The following is a 26,672-nucleotide window of genomic DNA, read 5'->3' as shown; positions in this document are numbered from 1 at the left end:
CCCTCCATCGAGTCCTTATATAGTTGACCCATAAAGTGTCTGACCAGGACCTGTTGTACTTGCATTTTCTCATGATCTTGGTTGTAGTCCGCTATATTGTTTGGTGTGAATGTTAGCCATGGACATTTGCTTTGTGTGTGTTTGTGGTTGGATCACTATCTCCATCAACACAGCAAGAGTGGGCCTACGGGTTCCCCGTGGTTGGGAGGCATAGCTACCTATACCACTATTGGGGACCGATGTACAGAGACAGTCTTTTTCCAGTACGACCAATGCTTGCTGTTTCACTTGGTATTTTGGGTTTCCGGAGTATGTTTCCTTGTGATTTATGCTTTAATTGGAATGCTTGGATATCATGTTTAGATGATGTTAGGTTATTTGACGCATTCCTTTATTATGATGTAGCATATGGTTAGATGATGTGTTTCACTATTAGTTGGAGGATCTATTGCGTTATTGGTTTAGCATGTTAGATGTTTTTGTTCTTATGATGTTATTATGTAATAGTAGTAACGCCCTCATAAGATAGCTCCGACTATCCAGTTGGCACTTTGGGATGTTACGCGCGGGGGATGGCTAGGGCCTTTGAGGTCTCATGATGCTATTACGGTTGGGAGGAACCGCACAAGAGTTTAGTTGTTTTTGTACATTGTGATGTTTTTTTCCGCATGTTTTCATTTACTGCTATGGTTTAGATGGTTAGTTGTCTTTCCGTCTTGCTACTCTTATGTTAGAGTGTCCAAGCCTCGATTTGTGGATCTGGTACTCCCCGATGTGGAAGAATTGTTTACCTGTTTTTTTGTACTTTGGTCTTGTGTTTCCTTGTGCAACAAGGTAGTTCCTTGCGTGGCGCGGCGCACTTCCCCGTGCGAGACTATAGGTTGCGTTTTCTCGCGCAGAAAACAAGGGGTATCTCCGCTATTTTTCAGGGAACGCATATCAGTGTTCTGAGTACCCTTTTGATTTGCTCATTTTCCTAGGCTTCGACAGATCAGAGATTTTAGGTTCTGTTGTTGTCTCTTTTCTCATCTTTCAGTTTGAGCGTGTCAGTTGGTAGTGATGCTTGGAGATTCATTGGTTGACTAGATTGTTTGATTAAGTCTTTCGTTGCAATCTTTGTGATCCTTGTATGTTGACTGTCGTGTGCATCCATACTTGTTTTATAATAAAAAATTATCTTGGCTTTTATTTATCCTTGTTCCAAGAATCTCCGGGCGGGGCATTACAGGATGCCCAATATGATATCAGTATCAACCAAATTTATGACAAAGAAATCATCTATCAAGGTATAGTTTCCCATTGAAATTTTTAGCCGTGGGATTACATGAGTGCAGGGTAACAAGGTTCCCCCAACAACCTTAACTATCAATCATGACTGTGACTCGTTTCCCGTGAAGTGTGCCACGAACCCTGAAGATACTACTTCCAGCCATTGTAGTGAGGGTAGCAATGGAACCCCCTTTTTGTATCAGGGCATTTATTCTCCTGTAGGTTAATTTCTTCACCAGTTACTGTAGGTACTTGTCCTTCGTCGTCATCAAGAAACACCTCAATGTAATGAATCTTTCCCTTCCCAAGGCAATGATGACCTGGTCCCCATGCTTCCTTGCACGTAAAACAGAGCTTCTTCCTATGGAGCTCTTGCCAAGAGTCTTCATCCAACAGAGGTTTTATCTGAAGTGGCTCCTTGTCTTTGTCTTCTTGTGGGGATGGTGTTGGTGTAACTACGTGAGTTTTGGAGGAAGATGCGTCCATATCACACACCTTAATAGCTTCATTGAGTGCACATAGGTTGAACCCTTTGATCCAACCTCTCAAAGGCTCTCTCAACCTATCCATGAATAACACAATTCAATGTCTTTCAGAGATGTTTGTGACTAGTACTGATAGCCTTTGGACCTCAGTTATGTAATTGTCTACCGTACCTGTTTGCTTTAGCTGAGCTAGATCTTTGAAGTTTAGTTCAGGATCCTTCCCATCAAAACGGTCAATGAGTCTCTCAGTGAACTCGATATAAGAGGTTACTTGGTTGTGGCTGAGAGTGACCAATCCATGATACCACCATTCTTGCGCCACTCCTTCCAAATGGAGTGCTATGAACTTGATTGCTTCCTCTTCAAGCATCGAGTTGAGTTGGAACTAGGTATCTACCTTCAGAACCCATGCCTGTGCAATGATGGCTCCAGATCCATCAAATGGTGATAAGTTTACTTTCGCGATCTTTCTCTTGAGATCATCATTAAAATAAACACAATTTCCCCCACCTGAATATCTCATTCTTAGATCAACATAGTCTCTGTAAGATATATAACCTTCCATATTCGCATTTCTCCAATCTTCTTGAAGCTTTTTTTGCATTTCCTAAAAAGTGGGCTCTCTTTCTTGGTCTAGTGCTTCCATCCTTGGAAGGAAGATTGGTATCAAGGGTCGAAAACAAGAGGGTTGAGAATTTGTCCTTCCCGTAATAGAGTCGTCGCTATGCCCATTTTGTTCTCCTATTGTCTTTCCCTTGGCCAATTTTTGTAGTGTTTCCTACATAAGCCTTTGGGTTTCGTTGATTTGTATTTGATTTCTGCTAAGCTCACTTAAAAGATTCATGAGTTCTGTCATAGGATCCTGACGATCTGTCATTCTACCAACAAGGTTATTTCACCCTCTCCTTCGAGTATAAACTTGCATTCACTTCCACAGGCTTGCAGAATCATTGGCTCTTATACCACTGTAATGTTTCATTCCTATCGGTGCTTGCTAAACACCCAAACTCGGAGCACAAACTGGTTGCATGCTGATATTTAGCTGACCGTACGGTTGGCACAAGTAGGCAAGTTGGTCGTAGAGTAAAGGAAATGATGGTCGTATGACTTAGAGGTCGTACAGTATGGAGTGTAGATGGTCATACGACTAGTTGGGGGTCGTACGATAGGGTGTTCAAATGACTGTATGGAACAGTACAAAGAAATAATCCAAATTGCAAACATACTACTACCTACATGCCATGCTTAAATACTCGTCGGAGAAGCTTTCTGAGGGTTTGCACAGATAGCTAACAGCTACACCTACCGACGAAAACAATTAAATAAAAATGGGTCCGAGATATACTAAATCAATCGGCCCATTAAAAAAGCTTTGATAAAATATTTATTTTATGATGCGAACATTACAAATTACAGCCATTTTCTGCAACACTTGTCAGTATTCCCTTTTTTTGTTGGTAAAAATCGCACCCACACAACAAAGGGTCGTTTTTTCCTACTCACGTCTAATATTTACAACCCTTCATGCGACCTAAGCAACACCAGTCGCCTGGTTTTTGGTTGAAACTAGGGCATCATTTTTTCTCTAATCTAAAACAAAAAAACGTCTGCATTCGTCCAATTTTTTTCTTAGTTGCCAATTCGTCTGTTTTTTTTTTCAATTATGATTTGTAGAAGATTCGTGTGTGCATATATATATACTAAAAATAAGAGAAATATATATAATGGTAAAACTAAATCATTTCATAGTATGAATCTATGATTCTATGAAGGATCTATGAATCTAGTATACTTGACAATTGATCTAATTTTACAATTATAAAGAAAATCAACACAATCACATTCACAATTTTATGTTTTTGTGCCTTGTATTATCGCAAATTCATGCTGGAACCTCGAACTGTGGCTTGGATCCTTGAGGATCCAGGCAGGATCCTTGATTATGCCTGTGGATGCGTCAATATTCGCGACCTACGCATACTGACAGATCCACAGGCAAAATCAAGAATCCTCCCTAGATCCTCAAGGATCCAATCTGTCTTGGACGAATCCTGCAACTAAGGCTTTTTGACCTAAGTTACCGTATTCATTGATCAACCTCCAAATTCACTAGTCGATTCAGTCCTCATTCAAATTTGGTTCAAATTCGAGTCAAATTCGTTTTTTTCTTGACAAATTTGCTGGAAAAAGTGTCGGGCAAGACCTCGATCGAATGACCAACGAATTTAGTTGACTTTTAAATTTTTTAGGTGACTTTGAGACGAATTTGTCTACTTTTGAGCAAGTTTTATTGTTTAACTCGAATTTTTGGTGACGTGGATTTCGTGTTTGACCCAAAATTGCCATGGATTTCAAGTTTGACCCGAATTTGAGGCGACGATAAACCTAAAGACTAAAGTCTACCACGTATTTTCTATTTTCTATTGTCTTTATACTTTATTTTTTCATTTTTAATACCCGAGAGCCGACATAAAAAATGTAGGTTCAACAGCAAAAACAAAGTTTGTATTATCTGCAATGATGTCGTTTTTTGTTGTTTTGTATTTGACATTTGTTTTTAATACACGGGCTCAGCAAGGCAAACAACATCTGCAGTTAAAAGATTTGCTTAACCAAAAGGAAAAAGGAAAAATGTAGGCATACACATGCACAGGCATAGATGTGTTTAATTGTTCACAATAGTTTTTCTATACCTGTAGCCTATAACTATTTTTCAAATTGTTTGCAATAGTTTTGTAATTCTGAGTAGAATTCAAGTGCGGCATTAGCTTGCCTATACCTATAGCTTGCGTTAAGTAAAAAGACAATTATAGCCCCTATATGCACAATTGGCAGGCATGGATGTAACAAATACAGTGAAAAATTTTATATGATTGCATATGCATTTTGATTTGATGTAGCCTGTGTATGAACTTATTTGCAGCAGCATAGTTTTATGTATATATAATTATTTTTTAAATCTTGTATAGACAAACCTAAAAAAATCCGAACCCAACCCAAAAAAAATTGGGTGAATTTCAAACCCAAATGTCAAACCCACATCCGAACCAGAATCTGAACCGGCAACCTAGGTTTTTTCCACATAAGATTTATCGTGACCTTAGACAAAACGCATCGCTCTGGTATCCACCATTTCTAGTCCAATTCTGCAACTTTTTTGCCCAAATTTGCCATTGTTTAGAGCTCGTTTTGCAGCCAACAAGGGTTTTGCTCGAAACCCTAAATTTTTGTACCATATATAAAATATGTTTACATATTCTTGGTGGGTTTTTCAAGAGCTCAACAGGGTTGTCGTTAGATTTTTCTGGGTGCCTCGATTTTTAGGCCTTAATTTTTGAGCCAGTAGATCCACAAATCGACAACGTATTCTTTCTAGGTTTCTCGAGCTCTCTTCTAAGTACCCCTTCAATTTTTCAAGGTCTTGTTTTTTGCCTCGAAGTACGTGTCTTCACAGATTTTCATATTTTTTTATTGAAAAACATGCTATGGCATATGTATCTCTGACTAATATTCTACTCGAGAGCAATTTGAAATTCAATGGTCGGAATTATAATTATTTTTTAAATCTTGTATAGACGAACCCAAAACAAATCCGAACCCAGCCCAAAAAAATTTGGGCGAATTTTGAACCCAAATGTCAAACCCGCATCCGAACCAGAATCCGAACCGACAACTTAGGTTTTTTCCTTTATAAGATTTATAGTGACCTTAGACAAAATGCGTCGCTCTGGTATCTGCCATTTCTGGTCCAGTTCTACAACTTTTTTGCCCAAATCTGCCATTGTTTAGAGCTCGTTTTGCAGCCGACTAGTGTTTTGCTCGAAGCCCTAATTTTCTGTACCATATCTAAAATATTTTTACATATTCTTGGTGGGTTTTTCAAGAGCTCAATAGGGTTGTCGTTAGATTTTTCTGGGTGTGTTGATTTTTAGGCCTCAATTTTTGAGCCAATAGATCTAGAAATCGACAACGTATTCTTTCTAGGTTTCTCGAGCTCTCTTCTAAGTACCCCTTCAATTTCTCAAGGTCTTATTTTTTGCCTCGAAGTACATGTCTTCACAGATTTTCATATTTTTCACTGAAAAACGTGCTATGGCATATGTATCTCTGACTAATATTCTACTTGAGAGCAATTTGAAATTCAATGGTCAGAATTATGGCACATGCAAGCAGCAGAGACTAGCAACCTTTGAATATCGGAATACTGATCAGATTGTTTTGGGTGTTACAAAGCATCCGACTACAGCTGGTACTGATCAGAATACATGGGATCTAAATAATTGGGAGACGGTGATGCTCCTCAAATTATCTGTAGTTGATGATCAACTCCCTTAGATTCCATCCAGCAAAACAGCTGCCAAGATATGGGAGCATCTCAAGAAACTTCATGAGACTTCAGACAAAAGCAAAGCCTTCTATCTCAAGAACACTCTGTTTTCTATTATCATGAATGAGCGGAAATCGCTCTTGGAACACCTCAATAGGATTCAAGAAATCCATGATCAATTGCTTGCCATTGGACACAAGATGGAGGAAGAGGGCATTGTGGTCATAACCCTCAAAAGTGTGCCCAAGTCCTACGAGCATTTATTGAGACACTCAACATCATTTCTATTGGTGTTGATCTGAAGTTCACAGATCTCTGCACACTTCTGCTTCAACAGGATTTGTGGAAACAACTATTCTGTAGCAATTCTAGCTCCACCTCCCTAGAGAGCCTTTGTTGCTAAATCTTTTCAAAAGGATAAAGGCAAGTCTCAGTTGTCTTCTCAACAAAAATCCTCTGCTCCAGCTTCAGAAGACTCCAAGAAAAAGAATGTTCAATGTAACTATTGCCACAAGTATGGTCACATGAAGGTTGAATGTCAGAAACGCTTAGCTGCTCAATCTAAGCAATCAGGTTGGCAGCCCAAAGTGAACAGTGCAAAGCACACTGAGCAAATAGAATCTGCCTTTTACACCTTCATGGCTAATAGACCTGCAAATCATGTGAAGTCGCCTGCTTGGTACATTGATCCAGGTGCCTCTCGTCATTTCACCCACTGCAGCGACTAGTTGACTGACCACCATCCTTATTCAGATTTTGTTATTTTTTGTGGCAGAGAAGAGTACACTGTTGTCGACAAAAGCAACATTCAGATTCGGTCTGTTGGTAGGAATCTCATTTCCTCGATGTGTACTATGTTCCAAGGATGGAACTAAATCTACTCGCAATCAATCAGTTGCTACGACACACTCCACAGTTGGATGTCACCTCCATCAGTCTACCATCACTAATAGGACAACTCAGGTCTATTGCTGCAATGGGTCTTGAGGATCATGGTCTTTTCCGACTTACTGGTTTTGGTGATTCTCAAGACTTAGCTATGGCTGCTCGGTGGTCTTTTGTCAACACACTTTGGTATCAGCAGTATGGGAATTTAAATGTGCATTATCTCTCTCATCTTGCTCAGGAAGAGTTTGTCTTCGGTTTGCTAGAGATTCAAACTCAGCATCTTGGAGTTTGTGATGCATGCTAGGCTAGTAAGCAACATTGCACACCATTCACCAGTTGCGATTCATGGTGAGCTTCTCGGGTACTTCAACTTGTTCATGTCGATATTTGTGGCCCTATGGCCACTCCTTGTGTTCTTGGATCCAGGTATTTTATGGTGTTTGTTAATGATTTTAGTAGAAAATATGGGTATATTATCTTGAAAAGAAATCAGATGCATTTATCGTATTTCATAAGTTTAAACCTTTAGTTGAAAAAGAGTCAGGGAAATCTCTTATTACTCTTAGGTTAGACAATGGGGGGAATTTTGTTCTAATGAATTCTCTAGCTTCTTGAATACTCATAGCATCAAACACCAATTAACCATACCACAACAGAACAATGTAGTTGAACATCGGAACACAACAATCACCGAGATGGCTCAATCCATGCTCAAACACGGACATGTTCCAAAGAAGTTTTGCACAAAAGCGGTTAACACTACAATTTATATTTTGAACAGGTCACCCACAATGGCGGTCAAAGGTGAGTCTCCGAAAGAAGTTTGGTCAGGTCGCAAGCCCAGAATCAATAACCTAAAGGTTTTTGGTTCTCTCGCTTTTATTTGGATCCCTGATGCGTCACACACCAAGTTGGATGCAAGAGTCAAAAACTCATGCTTGCTAGATACAATAGTCTTCACAAAGCCTACTGCGTGATTGACACTAAGACATCTCGTCTCTTGTCCAATCGTGATGTAGTCTTTGATGAGCAACAAGGACCATTCATGCATGTTTCTCTTGTTCTTGATCCACCAAAACAGCCTATGAAGGCTCATGATTTGGGAGTTAGGCTTCCATTAGGTCCACCTGATGGGCAAGCTCTAGTACCTCTTGAAGCTCTCATTGTACCAGTGCTCCCTGTATAGACACCTCCAACTTCTCCTGCTGGATCACCAAGATTTGTAGATGCTTCACCTAAGTTTGATCCAAATTCTTCTAACGAGGAACCTGATCATAGAGAATCTCCCGATACTTGAAGAGCACACGATTATATTGAGAGGGGGGGTGAATCCGTATAATAACAAATTTTCCAATTTAAAACTTTTATCCAAACAATTTACTTCAAATGCTGAAATGAACAATTATGAACATGAACATAAGAACACAAGGATTTACGTGGAAACCTGATGCGGGAGAAAACCATAGCAAATAAATGCTTTCTTATATAAATTAATCTTTTACAAATTGGTTTGTAGGCTAGAACCTACTAGAGGCTACAACCTCTATGTTTATGAGCATTGACTCACTGGAAGCTTCGACTCCCACACTTCGCAGGCTCCGAGCTACTGGAAGCACCAACCCCCACAACTTGTCTTTGTGAGCACCAACCAACTACATACAAGTTGTTTCACCCTGGCAATGTTGCTTAGTTGAACTGATGATGGATATTTGAATAGCACAATTTCTTTTCTCCTATCTGGATGGATTTAATTGTACCACATACACCTTTCTTTCTTCCTGAAGTCAACCTTTAATAACTATATACTTTTTATTTCAATAAAAATATGTAAGTATATTTTTCTTCATTGACACCACATACTCTGATATATAAATCAGATTTTTATTCTAAATATATATTTTCCATTCCCTTCTTTCCACACACTACCTCTCTATTACTTACTCTGTCCACATTTTTTTATCACCAATTTATCTCCTTATTTATATCTTAATAACAAAGGAATATGACTTTTCAGTTCCAAAGGTCACTTGTTTTCAGAAATAATCAAACCCCTCTTTAACCATTATCAATATTACTGTTGCCTATGCCTTTAGAATTATTTGCATACTTAATTTTAATATTAATAATCTTTTCATCAGGCATCTGACTTTTATCTTATTCTTGCAAACCTTTGACACCTTCAGACGTATTAAATTTCTTTGATGTGAATTCCCGTCACATATAAAGACACAAGCTTTTTATTACTGTTGAAGGGTATGACTTTCATTGCTTGAACATTGACTACGTATTATATATTATCATTCCTATAGAAATTCATTGTCAATACCTACGGTTCCTTAGACTTGTATTAGATAATGCTCACACTAGGACTAGGATGCCCGTCGACGCTGCTAATGGCGTCCATTTAAAGACCAGACACAGAGCTCAATATGAATAGAAAAGAAACGCCCAATTCACAGGGCCGACAACAGCAAGTTCCTGGGCTATAATCCCGCGCTAAACAGCCAATAGTGATGCCCGAAACTCAGCCAAGTTGGCTCGAATATATAGAGGAAAGAACCGCCAAGTAAGAAACAACGAATACAGACAGTTTGTGAGCAATGAGCCTCAACATTGGACAATAAATTTCAGATGCCCACCAATATATTTATCCAATTGTAAACTCTCGCAATTCGCAGACGAACAAATAACCAGCCACAATGTCTTCCAACCACAGTAAATATGGCCACTGAAAAACTACAAAAATTGTCAGAAATAATCTATGCTCCACGGGGACGCGTCCCCTGCCTCTGTACCCTAGTACCCGTACCGGGTACGAAACGGGGACGCGGGTACGGATTTTGGCCGTACCCTACGACGTCCCTTTTTTGAAAAATTCAGAAACGTCCCCGAAACGGCCAATTTTTTTGGGCAGGAAACTTGGGGACGGCCAGCAGTATCGGGGACAGTTTTGCCGTCCCCTATCCGTCCCCGAAACTGCTGGCCGTCCCCTTTTTTCCAGTCAATCTGGTAAAGGCAAACCATCCCCAAAAAAATATTTTTTCCTAATTTTTGTTGTTCGTGTGGCCCCTAGTCATCTTAAAGACATAATAACAATATGCAACCCATATTTGGTCCATTAAAACACTAACTCTTCTACTCATTTTTCGATTTAACATACTTGCTAAGAGGAAGGAAGAAAACATAAGAGCAGTAGCAGCAATGAGCAAAGATTGTGTTTAGTGAGGCAAGACTGCGTTCGGTATTTACTATTTACTAACTGTTTTAGTTGGACTTCTCTTTATTTCATTCTGATTTCAGCATGATACTTGAAGCCTTCAGGCATTTTAATTTTTGCTATATATGTATGTGATATTGTTATAATGGAAGCACTTAGTATTTGCCATTTGATAATATTCCATGTATTTATCTTCTAAAATGTCTATGGTGAATGGTTTATCAATGTTATGATATACATATTTGAATTTTGTCTCTATATTAAAAAAAATCCCCTATGTTTTTAATCGCCGTCCCCTGATGTCCCGTCCCCTAAATTTTGGCTTCGACCCGTACCCGTACCGGAAACACGTCCCCGTCCCCTAAAACGTCCCCGTCCCGGAAACTCCGTGGAACATAGGAAATAATAGCACCCAAATCCACAATACCTCATCTCTGGATTCAAATACGCTTCTCAGTCCAAACCCTTTTACCTCTTACCTCAGGAGCAGCATTAAATTCAGAACCTCATAAATGTCACCAATACAAAATTATTTTCTCATAATGAAAGCCTTATTTATAATTTTGATTGTGTAACTTAGCTTCCCTTACACATCTTTCACTTGAAAGTCTTTTTATTTATAATTATGCACTTAATATAATTCATTTTAAAAAAATTACCTCTCAAAAATCAACCTTTTATTCATATCATGATATTTTGGCGTACAAGGTCATTGTTTCTTGTGTCCAAGTTTTAAAACTTTTAAACTTAGTCCCAACGAGTTGTGACACTAAGGTGGCCAACATATAATAATAGCAAAAATAGCAACCTCAACATATTTAGATGAATACCAATAATTCACGTCTTGTGAAAATGACTAAAGAAGCATCAAAATCGAAATCTGACAACACTAGAGTGATCCTAATGAAAAAAGACGATGAATGAAAATGGCAGGGTGACTTACTATAAATGACACTCCCTCCAAGATTCTTGTAGCCCAAACCAAAAGCCCAAAATAAGAAATAAGAGCATCACTCAGCTCCTCTAACACAATTAAGCTCATCAGAAGCAACTATTGACTTAATGTAAATAGTAAGTCCCTCAAAACTAAGCCAAAACTCACCATAGGCCGCTGAAAAGCCTAATAACCCTACAATTTACACCCTCAAATCCCATTGTCAGCTCATGAGGGTCGCGATGATGAACTAGCCAAGCCAACTACAGCACAATGCTAAATATGGGGGCATTACATTTCAATTCTTGTTGCCCGATCTTGGATATTTGTAGAAGTTTCTTGGCCACTAATGTAGGGGGTCCCATGTTGTTCTGTATTTTTTTTTTTGTTCTTCCCCTTTGTGCAACATTTTCTACATTTCTTTGCCTAGAACTTTCGATTGTAAATTGATGTACTCTTGTGTCCAATTTACCTACTATGGGTCATCCAAAGACATTAATACAATTTCTTTATTTCATTCTTTCTAGCATTGTCTATGAAGGTCATAATGTCAAAAAAGATTTCAGACACTAGATAGGGGAAACAAAAGAACATATTATGTATACACCATGTATAACTGCTGCATAACTAGACATCATGTTTCACGTGAGAAAATTTTAACGAGGACGAATTCAATATATAGCATACAGTGACCATAAAACCTACAAGTGCCAAGCGTACAGGCATGTCAATAGTAGTCCTATAAGATGTTTATATGCCTAGCTTGGGTAGAAATCCTCTAACCAATACAAAATAAAAACTCAGTAACTGCATTTATCATTTGATGATTCCTTTATTAGAATAACCTTTATGTTTCTTTTTAATGCTCACTATTGTATCTTATTGTATCTCTGTAAATATTAGAATGTTTCTAATATTTAGGTGTAGTCTAGAATAGAATGTTTCTATTCTATTCGACTCTCCTCTTTGTATATATAGATCATTTGATCTCTGATTAATCCATCAAGTATTCTGCCATTTACGTTTGTAACATGGTATCAGAGCCAATACTTCAAATTTTTTCAAAAAAAAGATATATAATTTCTTTTGAAATTATTTGTTAAAAAATTTCGAAATTATTTGTTAAAAAATTTCGAAATTATTTTTGAGATTTTTTCACAAAAACCTGTCTAGGGTTTCCATTTTTATAAGATTTTCATCTGTTTGAATCTTGGAGATTAGTAACAAAAATAAATCGCATATACGTTGGTCTTGACTAGGGTTTCAAGAACAAACATCTAAAAATTGCGACTTGGTCTCTGGTAGCCTGCGATTTCCATGTAACTGAGAACACATGCATCCAATGGTTGCTCCTATCTAATATTATCTGCAACTCACATCTTCCATTGATGATTTCTTTGCAAATCGTTGCATCAAATCCATGGCAATGCTCGCGATTGTCTCTGCAAATCGTGTCATTTTTTGCAAATCTCTTTTTGCAATCAATTATAAAAAAGTGTGCCTGAACAACATTCTATTTGAATGTGTGCAGATCCAGTGACGTCACTGCTAGCAAGGATATTCTCTATGGAAAAATCAACTGTTTTCTACCTCCAACCGCCATTTTTTTGCAAATTCGACCTTCAATGGCTGTCGACTAGGGTTTTCTTTGAAACCCTAATTTTTGAGCTAAGAAGTTTTGTTTTAGTCTATATTCTTGGTGGGTTTTTCGAGATCTCAAATGGGTCTTCATCAGATCTTTGTGGGTGCCTCGTTTTTTGTGCCTGGATTTTCGATAGCGTAATATTTCTAGGTTTCTTGAGCTCTTGTCTAGGTACTTCTCTGATTTTTCTGGGTCTTTCATTTTCTCACTTCGAGGTTTGTGCCATTTGAGATATTCACATATTATGAGCATATGTATCAGCAACATCAAAAGTCAAGACTCAATTAAAAAGCAAGCCAATGATGCCCAACACTCAGAGCAGAAAGAATCTATCTACCATGCCTTTATGGCCAGTATACCTGCAGATTATGTGAAATCTTTTGCCTGGTACATAGATTCCAGTGCCTCCCGACATTTCACTCACAGGCGTGATTGGTTTGTTGAATTCACTCCCTATTCTAACTCATTAATCTTTGGAGGCGGCAAAGAATACAACATTGTCGGCAAGGGCAATGTTCCGATTCAGTCCCAAGGAAGAAGACTCATGTTCCTCGATGTATGTTATGTTCCTGGCATGAAACATAATCTTTTGTCTGTTAGTCAGATTATAAAGCACTCCCCTCAGTTGGATGTCGTTTTCAGTGGAAACAAGTGTTCGATTATTGATCATACTTCTCGCACTACACTTGTTGTCAATCTTGAGGATCATGGTATTTATAGGCTTGTAGATTCAAGCGATTCCCTCAAGTGTGCCTTCTTCGCCAAATCATCCGCTCTCAACAGCCTTTGGCATCAACGATACAGTAACCTAAACATTCAATATCTAGCACAACTTGCTTAGGATAATTTAGTCCATGGCCTACCTAATATCCAAAGACAAAACCATCGCATTTGCGGAGCTTGCCAAGTAGGGAAGCAACATAGGCCACCATTTAAGGATGGTGAATCATGGTGTGCATCTAAAGTACTCCAATTGGTCCACATTGATGTATGTGGTCCTCTGAATACTCCTTCTGTTACTAGGAACAAGCACTTCTTAGTCTTTGTGGATGATTTCAGTCGCAAAATGTGAGTATATTTTCTTAAGCAAAAATCAGATGTTTTTCTTGTATTTCAGCAGTTTAAAGCCCTAGTAGAAAGAGTTTGGTTCCCCATCCGTACTCTTAGGACCAATAATGGAGGGAATTCTATTCTTCTGCTTTCTCTTCCTTTTGTACTACTCGGGGCATTAGACATCAGTTCACCACACCTCACACCCCCTAGCAAAATGGTGTTGTAAAGCGTTGAAACCGTACCATCACAAAAATGGCTAGGGCTATGCTAGAACATAGAAATGTTCCCAGAAAATATTTGGCAGAAGCAATATCCACAACGGTCTATCTTCTTAACTGGTCACCCACCCTTGCAGTTAACCATAAAACTCCTGAGGAAGCCTGGTCGGGTTGCAAACCTAAGTTCAACCATTTGAAAAATTTTGGCTCTCTAGCATATGTATGGATTCCTAATGCCAAACGCACTAAGTTGGATTCCAAAAGCCAGAAACTCATGTTTACAGGATACAATCACACACATAAGTCCTACAGACTGATTGATGTAAATATTGATCGTTTAATCTTCAATCGCGATGTTGTGTTTGATGAGGAACTCGGACCATTTCAGCTCTCTGCATCCCCACTGCATTATGAGATTCAGTCTTCAACATTCTCTGACTTGGGTCCTTCTATTTTATATGAGTCATCTGATGCTACTGATACACCACCTCAACCACCTCCAGATAATACAGCTCCTGCTCCTGCTCCTCATCCAGCTATTCCGACATCTGATATTGACTCCTCGACTCTTTGGCCAAAATGGTGGGCTCAAACAATTAGTGATCTTCGTCCTGATGAACTCATTGAGGGAAGAACCTCCAAAAATAAGAGCATTCAGCACAACACAATTAATGTTGCTCTTATGGCCAACATCTACAGTATCCCTGAGCCCCAAACATATGCAGAGGCCAAAGGAATTCCAGAATGGGAATAGGAAATGGAAGCTAAGCTTCAAAATCTTCAAAAGAATCACACCTGGATTCTTTCAGATCTCCCTCTTGGGAAGAAACCCATTAGTTGTAAATGGGTCTATAAAGTCAAGTACCATGCAAATGGTACCTTGGACAAATACATAGCCAAACTTGTTACTCGAGGATTCACCTAGCATGAAGGCATTGACTATGAGGAGACATTTGCCCCGACAGCCAAGATGAGCACTATTCACCTGCTTCTTGCCATTACAACTCAGTATGGTTGGAAAGTTCATCAGATGGATGTGAAGAGTGCTTTTCTCAATGGTGAATTACAGGAAGAAGTCTACATGACGCAACCCCCAGGTTTCAAGGTTGTCGGTTTAGAACCAAAAGTATGTAGACTCCAAAAGGCCTTCTATGGTCTTAAACAGGCCCCTCAAGCTTGGTACATAAAGATTGATCAGTACTTGATTGCTCAGGGATTTCAGCGTAGCCCGTCAGACAATAATCTGTATATTAAACACTCTGGTAATGATTTTTTTTTTTTGTTTTCTATGTGGATGATTTGATCATTACTGGGAGTTCAGAACATTTGATTTTAGAAATCAAACAGGATCTATGCAGAACTTTTGATATGACAGATCTCGGATTGCTTCATTATTGTTTAGGTATTGAGGTTTGGTAGACTGACAACAGTATTTTTTTGTCTCAGTCCAAGTATGCCAGAAATTTGCTTGACTGGTTTCGAATGCAGGATTGCAAACTTACCTCCACTCCTATGGAGACTGGTCTAAAATTGTCTGCACAATCTAATTCTCCTCCTGTAGATGAAACACTATTTAGGCAACTAGTAGGTAGTCTCATCTATCTTACTACTACTAGACCTGATCTCAGTTTAGCAGTTAGCTACAACTCACGGTTCATGACGAACCCCAAGACTAATCATTGGATTGCAGCAAAACATGTGTTGCACTATGTACATGGTACTTCAGATTATGGTCTTCTTTACACAAGGAGTGCTACTCCTCAGCTTAGTGGATTCACCGATTCCGATTGGGCCAGCTCGGTTGATGACAGGAAATCTATCTCTAGCTATGTGTTCAGTATCGGATCTGCAACAGTTACCTGGACTAGTAAGAAGCAACAGGAACGAGCACTCTCCTCTATAGAAGCAGAATATCGAGGAGCTGTCAAGGCAGCTTGTGAAGCAGTTTGGCTTTGTCAGATGCTTGCAGATATGCATATTCCTCAAGCAGGTCCGACTTCTTTGTTTTCAAACAATCAAGGAGTCCTCAAACTTGCCAAGAACCCAGTGTTTCATGAACGAACCAAGCACATAGAGCTTCATTTCCATTACATCCGACAGTTAGTAGAAGATGGATCTATTCAGTTACTCTATGTCCCCACCTCAGAGCAACTAGCAAATATTTTCACAAAACTCCTTGGTCCTAACAAGTCTGTTAAATTCAGGGGATCTATTCGTGTAGTAAATAGATTGAGCATTAAGGGGGGGTATTGGAAGAATCTTTATGTTTCTTTTTAATGCTCACTATTGTATCTTATTGTATCTCTATAAATATTAGAAACTAAATATTAGAATGTTTCTAATATTTAGGTGTAGTCTAGAATAGAATGTTTCTATTCTATTCGACTCTCCTCTTTGTATATATAGATCATTTGATCTCTGATTAATCAGTCAAGTATTCTGCCATTTACATTTGTAACATCCTTTCATTCTCAAATTGTCCCTAGTTGTGGGATTTTTACACCATTGTGCCATTGCAAATGGGGACCCCTTCTTTTTGCTTAGCAGTAAGAGTTGTTGTCTAAGATGGTTTCAGTTGGCAACATTTTAAAGCCTCCAAGTCCGAGAGGGAGTTTGAGCAATTTTGGCTCGTTAGGAAGTAATATTTGTTTATGGTTTGTGTGAGGTATTTGATATCCTTTTGAGGTATGCTCATAGCCTAAGTCCTAGTGGAAGGGTAGATTTTTAGTCTAAGTGGAAATCCTCTAACTCCAAAATTTCCAACAGCTATCATCTCTCCCCAAAATCCTCAAGATTTCACTTTAGGGCACAGGGATGTGGTGCAAACTTTGTTGTGAGGGATCCTTAGTGAGGTAGCAAACTGATTGATGCAATGTAGATGAAGAGAAGGAAAAATGGTAGTTTTCCTAAGGATAATTGTTGTAGTCATGTTTTGTGGAAATCCTCTGACCAGAGGATTTCCAATTTGTCGAGTAATCGGGTAGTTAGACAATTTTGTGTAACCGAGGACAATTACTGATGCGACGGTTCACGTCGCATCCCTCTGCTATTATATGTACCAGTCTCCGTCACAAGTAAAGATATGTTATGCATTAGAAATGTAATCTTGCATTTGATAATGAATGAATACATAAGTTGCTTTTGAGTTCTTTATAACTCCTGTATTCAACATCTTACTCTGTCTTTATGCATATTGTCATCCAGAGATGACTATTTTTTGGGGGGAATGATGTTGTCGAGTAATCAGGTAGTTAGACAATTTTGTCTAACCGAGGACAATTATCGAAGCGACAGTTCACCTCCTAACCCTCAGCTACTATATGTACTAGTCTATGTCACAAGTAAAGATATGTTATGCATTGGAAATGAAATCTTGCATTTGATAATGAATGAATACTCGATCTTTATGCATTAGTTCTTGTTAGCCCCGAGAGGGAAAACATTCCACCATTCTCCTCATTAACTTAAAATTGATGCAAAATCATGCTAAGGCATAGCAACTCGAAAATAAGTGAAGCAATCAGCCTAAGGGTGTGAGATGACATGTAAGGGGATCCTCACCACATTAATCCTCCCAAGCCCAAAATTCCACCACCCTCTAAGGCATTCAAAATCTAGTCTAAGGCATGTACTCAACACCATGAGCTAAAATAGAACAAGAAATTGTCAAGGAAGGTTGAAATAGGATAAGTTTTGAGGAAACCATGCTTGGTGGAAATCCTTTGGCTAGAAGATTTTCGCCACCTTAATCCCCTCAAACCAAAATTTCCCCCTTTTCACTTTGCACCAAAATGAATTTCAAGTAAGTATTAGAGGTACAAGTTGTTGAGTTGAGATGAAAGAGATTGACAAAGAATGAAAATTTGGAAAGTTTGAAGGCAAAGAAGGGCTAAATCATGTTTGGTGAAAATCCTCTGACCAGAGGATTCTCACTGTGGAAATCCTCTCTCCAAAGGATTCCCACCACCTTAATCCTCTCAAACTAGAATTTCCCCCTTCTTACTTTGAGCTGAAATAGACTCCAAGAAAGTGTTTGAGGTAAAGGATGTTGTGCTAAAGCGGAATTGATGAGAAAAGATGAAGTTTTGGTGGGATGGAAGGAAATGAAGTGTTAAGTAAATTTGGTGGAAATCCTCTAACTAGAGGATTCCCACCGTGGAAATCTTTTGAGCTCAAGATTTCCACCAATGGAATCCTCCAACGTCAAGAATTCCACCACTCCATTTTATAATTCTAAACAAGATTTTAAGATGAGGGATGCTACTTAGGGAGAGATTTAATGATAACGAGAGAAAAGTTTTAAATAATTATGGAAAAAAGGCAAAATCATATTTGGTGAAAATCCTCTGACCAAAGGATTCCCATCGTGGAATTTCTCTCTCCATATGATTCCCACCACAATAATCCTCCCGACTTGGAATCTCCCCCTTTCACTTTAGCCTTATTTTCGTCATGTAAAATGAAAGGCAAATCAAATGGTTAGATTGGAGAGTTGTGAGGGAAATGAATTTTAACGATAACTAAAATTGGAATGAATTTTTATCATAATTGGTACAAATCCTCTGACCAGAGGGCTCCCGCCGTGGAAATCCTCTTGCCTTAGGATTTCCACCCAAGTACCTTTTTTCCAAACCTCTAGAAATAGCCAAGACATTGATTATTTCAAGAAGATAGAAAGGCTTAATCTTGAATAAGAGAAATCCATTTTGTTCATTATTAATGTGAATTCATTTTCAGATTTCTTTCGCGATCTTAATGAAGCTTTCTTTTTGTTTTGCAAGGCAAAAGATGGAGATGATGTCAAGGTTGAGCTTGAGACTTCAAGAGAAGAACCAAGTGGATGCAAGATGGCTCAAGCCCAAGGACTCAAGTGAGAAGGAAGGATTCATGTTCACGCTATCAACCTACAAATTTAGATTGAAGTCAAGTGGAAATTCAGTTAAGCAAAGAAGATCCAACTACATTAGGACATATTCAAGGAGAATCAAGAAAGATCAAGTTCACAGGTTCACAAAAATACAAGTGATTTAAATTAATTCCATGAGGAAACTTCAAAGGATAGAGAAAATCTCAAACGTTGAGGGATGCTAAAAATCGAGCAAGGAATATTTGCAATTTTAACAAACACCTTCTATAAGCCAAGACTCCAAGCATAGGATAAGGATGATGAGGTGGCAACTATTTGTCTCCTCCAATTAGAAAATCTCATTTTCAAGCAAATTTAATCAAAACATGCCAAGTGTCCTATTTTCTCATTGGTTGGAAAAATCATTGTAATTTTCTTATTGGCCCATGAATTGGTGCCTTCATGTAATTGATAGTAAATTTGGCAACCCTAAATAGGGTTTGTAGGAAGAAATCTTGACCCTAGATCTTGAATCGATCATGGCCCTTCATTTTAATGGAGCTATTATAAATGGCCAAGGCCTTCTCATTTGTAAGGCATTAGCTTAGAGATTGGAGGTAGAAGAGAGCCGGAAGATCAAAGTAGGCTAGCTAAGGAAGAGACTTGATGAAGTTGTTGCTATAATGCTAGTGATAATTCATTATTCGTTGTTCATGGTGGATTACTTAATATTTCTCTATAGTATTGCATGGTTTCCTCAATCTTTCACTTGGAATAGATTTATTTTCATGTTGAATCAGTTTAGTAGAATGGAAGTTGTTGTGGATGTTTATTTGCTTGACTCGAACGAATCCAAGCTACTAGCCTCTTGCTGATGGTAAGAGTGCTTTGTGTGGTAAGCCAATGGTTGAATGCACTTAACTTCAATTGATGTTGAATCTTTAGTTTACATCCATTTAAAGGGATTGGAGAGGAGATACTGATTTGAAAACCATTTTAGTGTTCCTTAGAAGCTTGCACTTGGTGCGTGGAGCCGCTGGTGAGATGAAATCTAGTAAAGTCCAAGTCATCCATGATTCCTTGTATTCGCAATTAGGAGTAGAAGTTAGCCAATGTAAGTTTGGGTTGAAGTGGAAAGGTTCGAAGATCAAAACTATATTTCCACTACACGTAAAGCTAAATCTTTAGGAGTGCAAGAGTTGATATCCATTGAATGAATAGCATAAGTCACTTTGTGATAACCAGCATATGACATCGTAAAATGGAGTGAAGTCCACAAATAAGAAGGAACCTTTAAGTCATTTCATGATCTTGCTTTGTAAGCTTAACATGAGAGATGACCTTATATCAAGAGAGGATTGAGGTTCAGTGTTTCTCCTAGAAACATTAAGTATTTGATTCAGCATGTTGTAGTGGAACAAAACTCACACCAACATCCCCTTGATATGGAAAGATGTTCGATGCATGTGACCAAGCAAGTGTATTTTGTTGTATGTATGGCTAACTGATACAATTAATATCCTATTCAAGTGAAACATAAATATAGTGGTGCATTTTGCTATGTTGCTTTACTATTAGCATACTAGTGTATGGACTAATTTGTTGTTGCATATATACACACACATATATATACTCAAAATAAACATATGTTTTTGTACAAATGAACCCAAACCCATACCAAAAATATTTGAATGAATTTTGAACCCAAATCTCGAACGCGACTTTGAACCCGAATCCAAACCAGCAACTTAGTTCCTAAGTGTGGAAAAACCCATTCTTGATTGCTAGAACAAGGCCACCGCACCCTTACATCTCGTTGCATTATCTCCAAAATATTACAACAGAGAGATGCTTTCTTTCCCCAAAAAATAACACCATCCAGAGATGAAGTATCTAAAGAGTACAAAAAACCATTTTGAAGAATCTTCTCAAATCTAGAGGTGGTGGTCAGTGTTAAGACTAAGTTTGGCAAGTTTGTCTTGTCTAAAGATCATACAATTTAGGATCTTTATAATAACTAAAAGGCAAACACCCATACGTAGTGGTATCTCCATTGGAAAAGTTATATATTCCTACAGCCTCTTGCAATCAAAATTCTATCACAAGTAAACATTTTTTTTATTTCTTAACATTCTACCATTTTTTATTTTTTCACATTCCTAGCATTCTTTTGAAATTTTAAGTTGTATTGACTTTCTCTCTATTTTCAACAAGCTTCAATTATCTTTGGTTGAGTGGAATTGGAGTGCATTCTCCTTTACTCACACGATAAGCAAAACTGATTGGCTGCAAAAAAAGCAAAAGATTTGGTCTAGCTCCTTTACAATTTGTATATCTTATTACATAAAGAAGCTGACTACAAGCAAGAGGCAATGAAGAATTGAAATAACCCTTCAGTATGCCTATTTGGATGCATCTGTTGTAGAACTTCCTAAAGTCACTTTATGATGACTGGCTCCTATAGATGATGTAGCTAGTCAGAATGGCATTGCGATTACTTGTGGTTCAAATGAAGTTGAAACAGATGATGACTTCGATCTAGATGCTTATGTTGAACAATGAAATCCAAAATAAAGTTTTTTTATGGAGCTTACTAATTTAATATTTGCTATTTTCAAATTTTGTTATGATTTATGATGTACAAATTTAACAGTGTATTATCAACCATCTTTATCACAGTTTCAAATATCAAATGCATTTCCAGATCTGTAAAGTGTATACCTTTAGAATTGAGTATCATATGTATTTTTGTTTGTGTGTGTGTGTGTATACTTGTACCCAAGCAAAATAAAATTGCCATTCCAGTACATGTAAACCTATTCCTATACCAGAATCAGCAACTTTGTCTGCACTTTTCTAATTTGTAAATCCGTGGTACCCCGTGATAATAGCATAAGGCAAATTTTATCTATGTATATATTGCTTATCGAAAGATTCACAAGGTGAAAATGTTACATCCCAAATTTTGACCTAATTTTAACTTTAATCATAGCTGTTAGACTGAATGGATTTTTCTTTCATAATCATGTGAAGTAGGTAGTTATTTATATCCGTTGTATTAACTATTTAATGAAGATTGTCATTATCCACTATTTATTATGTGATGTTTAGCAGTTACTTGATTTTGGAATTATGGTTAATTAAATTCTTCAAATGTTAATATAAAAATTATTATGGAACTTGTTATTATTATGGAAATATTGCACAAGTGATTGCAAGAGAAGATGAAGGGGGGAAGCATTGCTAAATGGGATCAACGGAATGGGATACTAACTTAGTCCAATCATCAAGTTGGCAGGTATGACCTTTAATTGCCTTGGTAAGGACCTAGTGACTTGAACTTCAAGATACAATTGAAGGACCCACATGAGCTATTAAGTAAACATTTTAAACATAAAATAACTTAATTAAAATATAATACGTACCTCAAAGGTTTTGATTAATCTTTCCACCACATCATTATAATAAATACCTATGTACATACACATAAATATACGAATAAAGTGACACCATAATATTATTTTTTTAATAATAATATGATGCCACCTCATTAGTATATTTACGTACACGTAAATAGATATAAACCATAATTACTTTCAATTTATACCCTTCAAATCTTTTTCCATCTTTTTATTTGTTTCTTATTTGAAACTGATTGAAACACTTGGCATATGTATTTGGTGTCCAAGAGCCAAGACAGTTCTTTTATGTTACGGCTTCTTGGAAGCCAAAGAGACATATTATCTCTTTATATTTTGAAGTTGAGGGAGACGGAAGACATCATCTTTTCCACCACCCAACTTCCTTGTTAAAACATCTGACTTCTATGTTCATCACCCGTCTTCTTCCATATTACTGACTACATTTTTCATAGCACCAATATCTCTGCTATTATCAATTTGTAACCATTGCATTGTTCCTTTCCATGATTTCTTTATTATACTATTATTTTGCCAAAATCGTGAGCAATCTTCATACTGGGATTAGCGTTCAAGATCTTTACAGTCAAAAGTGAGGCAAGTCGCTGACCATCCAACAAGACTCCATTCCTTTTCAGATTATTCCAGGTTATGTGGATATCCAAAATCCAAAAATTGCAATATGATTTTCTTATTCAGTTGTTACAGCAAATCCAATTTACATAGTAGTAAGCTACAACTTATATCATGATGCAAAATATCTTGCTTAATATCATAGGTTAGACCTTCTCTAAGTTAGAGTTGTTTATGGCAAATAAGAGCCAAGTAACCATGTTATGAAATCATGATTTATTATGCCATGGAGAATTAGAATTCAAATGATATTTTCTGCAAGTCTTAAAGAACACATTCTTCAAATCAAAGATTGTGATAAGCTTGAATATATATATATATATATATATATATATAATTCATGAATTAATTGAGAATCAATGGACAGAGCCGATTGCTCTTAGATACGGGCACCTAGGACTCACGGACTGTATAGCCATGGAAAAGGTGAAGAGGTGAGATGGAATCTGCAATGGCTTAGAAATAAAAGTCAAATATGATGAAATAAAACTAAAATCATTTTATTAATAGCTCATACTCGTCCCTATTATTGTTTTCCTGTTGTCAAGTCAAGCAATGGTGATCGAGTCAATGAACCCATTAGAAAACCTTGGCCAAGGTCGTTTAAAGGCATGATTGCCATCTATGATCACTTGATGTCAGTGGTGCCATTTATTCAAACATGTTCGTCCATAACTGTGCGAACATTCTTATAATGCTCCCTTTCCTAGTTGTGCTGGGAAAAAGGGATAGTTGTCTAATTGCTTTAGATTATAAGGGAAATATACAAAAGTCTTTAATTATTGTTATTGATTATGACTTTAGTCACTTGTATATTTTAGGACTTCTGAAGATCCCTGAATTGTTTAATCTGGATTTTTTTGTTGGATTGCAAAGTTTCTAAGAATTGCACCTGATTATAACTATGGTATATCTTGTGAATAGGTCATGTACTTCCAATGTCACTTATAATAATACTTGTGAGCCTTGTTTGGGCTTAATTGTATCTTGTCCCTTACTATTATGTGAAGTTGTGTATCATCAACTTGTCACTATGAAAGTAATTGTTTTAAAGAGCACAATTCTGAATTGGACTTGGATACAAAAGGATTTTTGAAGTAAATGGTGATGACCCAACCTCTATCTCACATTGATAGTAAATGACTTCTGAATTGGATACACACTTCTTTGTCCTTGATATTGTGTATTGCACTAGTTTAGTTCTCCCGAGTAGATTCTGTAACTGTACTTGATGTCTGTGCAATGGAAAATCTAACGGTCTATAAATATCAGTTCTCTTATGTCATCTTTCTATCCACAAATGTACATCTGACTTTATATATCTGTTATAACTATGTGTTGCTTCCTTCAGAATTTTTATTACTGACTGGTATGCCTATGAATTTTCTCTATTGATAATCCAAATGGTCAATTTTATTATAGATTCTCCTTTTCTTGTATATAGTAAGAATAAACTCCTTCCTATCGAGTGACCATGAATGCAATCAACCCATCTTATCTGCTCACTGCTGGCATTACTCACTCATTCCAGTCGCATCCATATTGAATCCTTCTATCTAGATACCAATGATTATTATATTTATTTTAATCTGACTTGTCTTCTTCCTACATGTCATTCCCCTTCTTCGATCGTTCGCTGTCTTATCCAAAACACTAATTTCTTGCTGTCGATAATGTTCCAACGATGATGCTCAATTTCTTAAATATATTGGTCTCGACTCAATCTATATCTGCATGGCAAGGTCGACAATCCAATTAAATCCTTTTTGGCGTTTTATTTTTCCTTCACTTATATGGTTGATTGTGATTCCTCTGCCTATCCAAATACTTTCCTTGATTTATGTATTCACCTGCCTATGTGATATAGTTTATTGATTGGCTGTGGTTTCCTTAGCCTATGATTATATCTCAGCTCCTGCGATACCTTCCAACTGCGGTGGTCAGACGTATTTCCCTTTTGCAATGAATATATGACAAGAAATCCCTATGTGCCGATTGGGAATGGTTTTATCGGTTCTAAATATCACTTCCCATCTGAGATTCTAATATGTCATATCTCATCCAAGCGTCCTCTATTAATATCAATGTATATCAAAAGATGATGAGATGCTGCATATTATTTCTGGGTAACAATCATTGCTCATATGCATGTCTGACATTCTTATGTGGGCCATGATAATATTTTAAGAGTATTTTAATTTCTCTATCTTATTGTAATATGATCTATAATACTCAATTTGTCATCTCCAAGAACACGATAACTCTCTGCTCTGTATTTTCATTGTAGTGATTTCTATACTTCCAATCTGTCATTCTTATTCAACATGAGTTAAAAAAATTTAATGCCCCTCTTCCCCCTATTCTCCTACTTTATCTACCATATAAATATCCAGATGGATAATGATTTCTCAACGGTTCTGACCATTCTCTATAGTCATATTATTATAATTATTTAATATTCAACATGTACTTTTCATATATTTAATGATAATATAATATTATGTGATAAAATAATTAACATAATTTTAATATTTCATATACAAATATTATCTATTCTATTTAATAATAATATATGAAATACAATCTTTTTGTCTTTATATTTAATATTATTATTATTATATAATAATTTAAAATTTATCCTTTTTATATATATTAATGAAATATACTTCTTCATTATAAATTAATAAACTATATTATAGTTTATTGTTTTATTTAATTTACTAAATAATTATTTTTTATTATTAGGTTTTCTTTTACTAAACATAGAATAAATAATTATCTCTAAATATCTATTTATTCATTTGTTTAATTGTATGTTAACTCTATTTTTATTAAAATCAATCTTAGAAATGGGGACATTACAATTCTAAACACCAGAATGCTCAGGTGGCTGCACTAAAAGTATCCCAAGCCTGATCCCAAGATAGGGAGGGCCTTTCTAATTAAATAGATTGTGTGGGGATAAGTATGGTCCGAGGTTGGAAGGTTAAGCCTAAGTCAATGCTTCTCCTCTTACCAAAAGCCGAGGCTTGCACAACCAATTAAAGACTCACTGGATATTACTTGTATGTTCTTCTTCTTTTCATGTTAAGCATTTACTTTACTTGTATGTAGAGAAAGATAGTAAATTGTTATTATAGTTATTACAGTTGATCATTGTTACAGTTATTTTCAGTTAATTGTTATTATAGTTATTACAGTTGATCATTATTACAGTTATTTTCAGTTAATCGTTATTATAGTTATTACAGTTGATATTGATACAGTTATTTCAGCTAATCATTTTTATAATTATTTCAGTTAATCGTTGGTAGTTAAAAACAGTTAATGTCCTATGAAAAGGAATTCAGTTGGGGAAAACCCTTTATCAATTGTCTTTATTTTGTTATGAATAAACCATTTGTTACAGAAAATGTATTGCATGTGTGGTTTAAAGGTAAAAATATTAGGTCTTCCTTATGCAACCTTACTTCTAGAGAATTCATTGGTGGATCTGTCATATCAAGAAATAGAATAAGTGTGGTCATTTCCTAGTCAAACCATAGAGTCCCTGCAAATTTGATGACTCCAAAATGACAACAGCAGATAACATCAATACCCTAAAGATGCCTGGAAGCAAGTCCTTGCAATTGATCCCTTACGGTGTGTCTAACCGTTATTGAAATTATTTGGGAAAGTGGAAAAACTACATTGAGGACATGTGGATTATAAAATTAAAATCCAATGACAAAAAGAACCTAA

At 36.8% G+C, this 26,672-nt stretch overlaps 1 protein-coding gene across 4 annotated transcripts in view; it reads right to left on the bottom strand.

Annotated features, from left to right (window-relative positions):
• Positions 1 to 26,672, bottom strand: part of LOC149537905 (methyltransferase) — a 243,251-nt gene that overhangs the window by 162,652 nt on the left and 53,927 nt on the right. The gene's annotated exons all lie outside the window — the stretch shown is intronic.

Source organism: Cupressus sempervirens, chromosome 9 (genome assembly GCF_028749045.1).
Source record: "Cupressus sempervirens isolate cs-2001-9-10 chromosome 9, ASM2874904v1, whole genome shotgun sequence".
In the NCBI taxonomy this organism is placed as follows: Eukaryota; Viridiplantae; Streptophyta; class Pinopsida; order Cupressales; family Cupressaceae; genus Cupressus; species Cupressus sempervirens.
Note: the sequence above shows the minus strand (reverse complement) of the source record. Positions and strands in the feature narration are given on the sequence as shown.